The sequence below is a fragment of the Nicotiana tomentosiformis genome, chromosome 3 (assembly GCF_000390325.3).
Source record: "Nicotiana tomentosiformis chromosome 3, ASM39032v3, whole genome shotgun sequence".
NCBI lineage: Eukaryota > Viridiplantae > Streptophyta > Magnoliopsida > Solanales > Solanaceae > Nicotiana > Nicotiana tomentosiformis.
The window spans coordinates 150,437,775-150,441,387 of NC_090814.1; the positions used below are offsets into that span (position 1 = coordinate 150,437,775).

Sequence of the window (3,613 nt, forward strand, 5' to 3'; positions counted from 1 at the left end):
CTACGGTTGAAGTAATATTCTTGATATAGTGGATACTTTAGGAATAAATTAGTAATTTACCCTTAGTTTAATGCATGTTGGTCTTTTAATTCTCTTCCTTTTGGTCACCATCTAATCCCCACTTTCTTCCTCTTATTCTACTGGAACTTTCTCCGCAAAATTGCTGCATTTTTTCTGCTCTGCGCTTGTGTGAAAAAAAACCTCGGTTATGTTTCTCAATTTTGGCGAGTTTTCTCCACTTTTTTTCCCCCTCTTAAATTTGCCCAACTCTTTGTGATGGAACTTTAGTGGCATATCTGATTTGCACATGCATGTTTGAAAATAGATACCTAGGTGCACGATTTTGGATATTTGATAAATGAAAATCTATTATTTTTTTGGGTAATCAAATCTAATTAGTTCTTTTCCTCTTCGTATGAAAGTTGCAACAGATTGTATATTGAAAGGGATATTAATTCTTTTTCTTTGTTGATCGGCAAGTGATGTTCATTTAACTGAGTGTCCGAATCTGGTTGTGAGAGTGAATTTTTGAGTTTGATAGTTCATTTTGAATAGGACTGGTAAACGGTCGGGTCAACGGGTAATAAAATGAGATAAATTATCCGACCTGACCCATATTTAATACGGATAAAAAAAGGTTAACCAGCGGATAATATGGGTAACCATATAATCCATGACTTCTTGAATATTATCATTTTTGGAAGAATTTCTAGTATCTCAAACTTGAGAAATCCTCAATTTGAGGCTTTACAAATGTAAAAGTTAAACCTATTATTTATCTATTTTCTAAATGAATAATATGGTTCTTATCCATATTTGACCCATTTTCAAAAAGTTAATTACCAACCTATTTTTTTAGTGGATAATACGGGTGGTTACATATTTTATTTTAACCATTTTGACACCACTAATTTTGAATAAAAGTATGCCTTATCTCATGTGGTTTTGTTAAATTTTTCCTTTCGTACTTAAACATGTGGTCTTGGAAAGTAAATTCTTCTGTTTTGGCTTTGCTATTTTCTTGCTTGCGAGTTACTTGGGTAATATGATACTTCATTTTAACGGCTATCAATAGTATATCATTTTGCACAGTACTGATCCATAAGGTGTTTGATGATATGCTTGAAACAACTAGAGTATTTTTCTGTGACTCTTTACTCCTTTTACAGGTCCTACAGCATACTCACCTCCATCTGGAATCCAAAAGGTACATTATTAACTTCTAATGGACAATATAGGTGTGTGTCAGCATTTATTGTTGAAGTAACCTACTCCCTAATTTTCAATTTATGTGATACTTTTTGTATTTCGAGATTTAAACTTTTTAATTTTGACTTTATATTTGGACATATTACATATTTGAAAACTATATAAAAAGTACTATAAGTCACAATAATAAATAATTTAAAATATTTAAAAGCCATATGACAAAATTGCGGTAATTCGTTTTGAGTATTTGATTGCATGTGTATTTCTATTGCACTATTGCTACTATTTTATCAGACTTTGCGTTTAACAAGAAAAATTAAATAGTATATAAATTATAGCTTTTCAAAATTATACCAAGTAATAGATATCGATTTAACCAAATTATAGAGTGCTCAGAACAAAAATGACCAGAATCCTAGAAACTGCAAACTGAAAAGTGATGTTCAATCAGTTTATGCCTTTAGCATTTGACATAATATCTTTCTCTCAATTGTCCTGTGTATTCTCCCCCATTGAAATTGGAGAGCGTTACGCCTTTACAAATGGAGACTGTTCATCAGTCCAAGATGATCTTTTTATTTCCGTTGCATTCCCGTCCTCTCTTCACCTTCCTCTTGCATTTGCTCTCTTCATCCCTTCTGGGGTTGATTTTTTGGTTCTTTTAGTTGATTCTCCGTGCTTCGCCATTACAGTTATTTATGTCAAAAATTTGAAAGATCGATACCAATTTGAAAGATCGTGCAGTAGAAAAAATTGTAATGAAAGCAAGAAAGTGTACTTACAAACTGTTTTATTCTGAAAACTTGATCAAAAATACATATGCCGAAGGAAATATAAGAGAGAGGGAGAAAGGTCCAAGAAAATCTTTGTCAGGAATTTTCTGATGCAGAAAATCTTTGTCAGGAATTTTCTGATGCCTCTTACAATGTATGAGAGTCTTTTATAGACTTGAAAAAGTAAAGTTACAAATTCGATTTCTTTAACAACATACTTTTGATAAAGTAAAGTGGTGGGGCTTTGTCTTAAAAAGGACAGCCACCTTAGATTCCTTATAGGAATAATATAGCTGGAAAAGTAATCCGGTCCTTTGGACTTCTACTTTTTCCCAAATGTCACTTTACTATTCATTATAGGCTCTTTGGTAGGCTTGTGCCATTCCTTTGGGATTGCTCGTGTCTCCATTGTTGTTGCCTCCCGAGGATGATTCTTCTAGGAGTTGCAAAATAAGTTCTTCATTAGGATCATCTTCGTTATCCATATTTTCTAAAGTTTCTTTAAGCTTTTGCTTAAGGGCGTGCTTCGAAGGGGACATCTTAGAAGATGTGACAGAGGAGGTTTTTTTGAGGGGCTTTGAAACCTGTTTGGGAGTCCAGCATTTAATTTTTATCTTTTTGGATAAATACTTAATCCTATCAATTTCTGTTTTGGAGAAATTTCAGGTTAAAATATAAGAAATTCTTTTCTTAATAAAATATTTACACATTTTAATGTGCTCAGAAAGGGAAGTGATTTCTTCAGTGGCTTGGGAGTTTTCAAACTTAGCAGCGAATTGTTGTAGTAAGATTTGTCTGGTTCCTCCAAATCTTTCCCACAATTCGTAGAACTACCTGGAGATGCTTGATCTGACTATATTTAACAAATCAAGTGTGCCCTGGGCGAAGATATAAGAAATTAAACCATGCTGCCTTATAATCATGTCAATTATAAGTCTGTTATCGAGGTTCCATAGAAAGGGCAATTGGAGTGTGTAGGTGATCTACAAACCATTCAAACATGGTAAAAATCTATTAAATTGTAAATCTGGAATAATTGATTTTTCTAGGGTCATTAGGACACATAGAATGTTCAATAGTAACTGAGTCGGTATCTACAAGGATTGCTTCGTAGATCTGAAAGTGTTTTTTGGGTTTTTCTTCAGGAGGAAGAGTAGGAGCTTCCATATCACTCTGGGAAGGACTTCCAAGGATATAAGTGTCAGTTTGATAGTAGACTTTAGGAATATCTCACGAGAAATCTACTCCTCTGACTTTCCCATTGCCATTGTCGGCGGGATAATCGAGATAAAGGCCGTTTTACTCCTTCTCCTTCAACGTCTGGAGTACAATCCTCGGATGCTGCTCGTGATCCTCCTGGTTGTGTGAGCACACCAGTATATCATCAGTGAAAACTATGTTGAAAGAATCAAGATATGGCTAGAATACATTGTTCATCATGTGCATAAAGGTTGCTGGGGCGTTGGTTAGCCAAAAAGACATTACAAGAAACTCGTAGTGACCATAGCGGGTCCTGAATGCCGTCTTCAGGATATCAGAATCCCGAATCTTCAGCTGATGATATCCATACCTCAAATAAATCTTTAAAAACACTAAGCACCCTGAAGCTAGTCAAATAAGTCATCAATGCA

The 3,613-nt window shown here is 34.3% G+C and overlaps 1 long non-coding RNA gene across 1 annotated transcript; it reads right to left on the minus strand.

Moving 5' to 3' along the window:
• Window positions 1–1,511: 1,511 nt before the first annotated feature.
• Window positions 1,512–2,115, minus strand: LOC104095581 (uncharacterized). The gene is made up of 2 exons (XR_686147.4): window positions 1,992–2,115; window positions 1,512–1,887 (listed from the first exon to the last, which is right to left on the minus strand). It is a non-coding gene; the product is annotated as an uncharacterized lncRNA (long non-coding RNA).
• Between the last annotated feature and the right edge of the window lie 1,498 nt (window positions 2,116–3,613).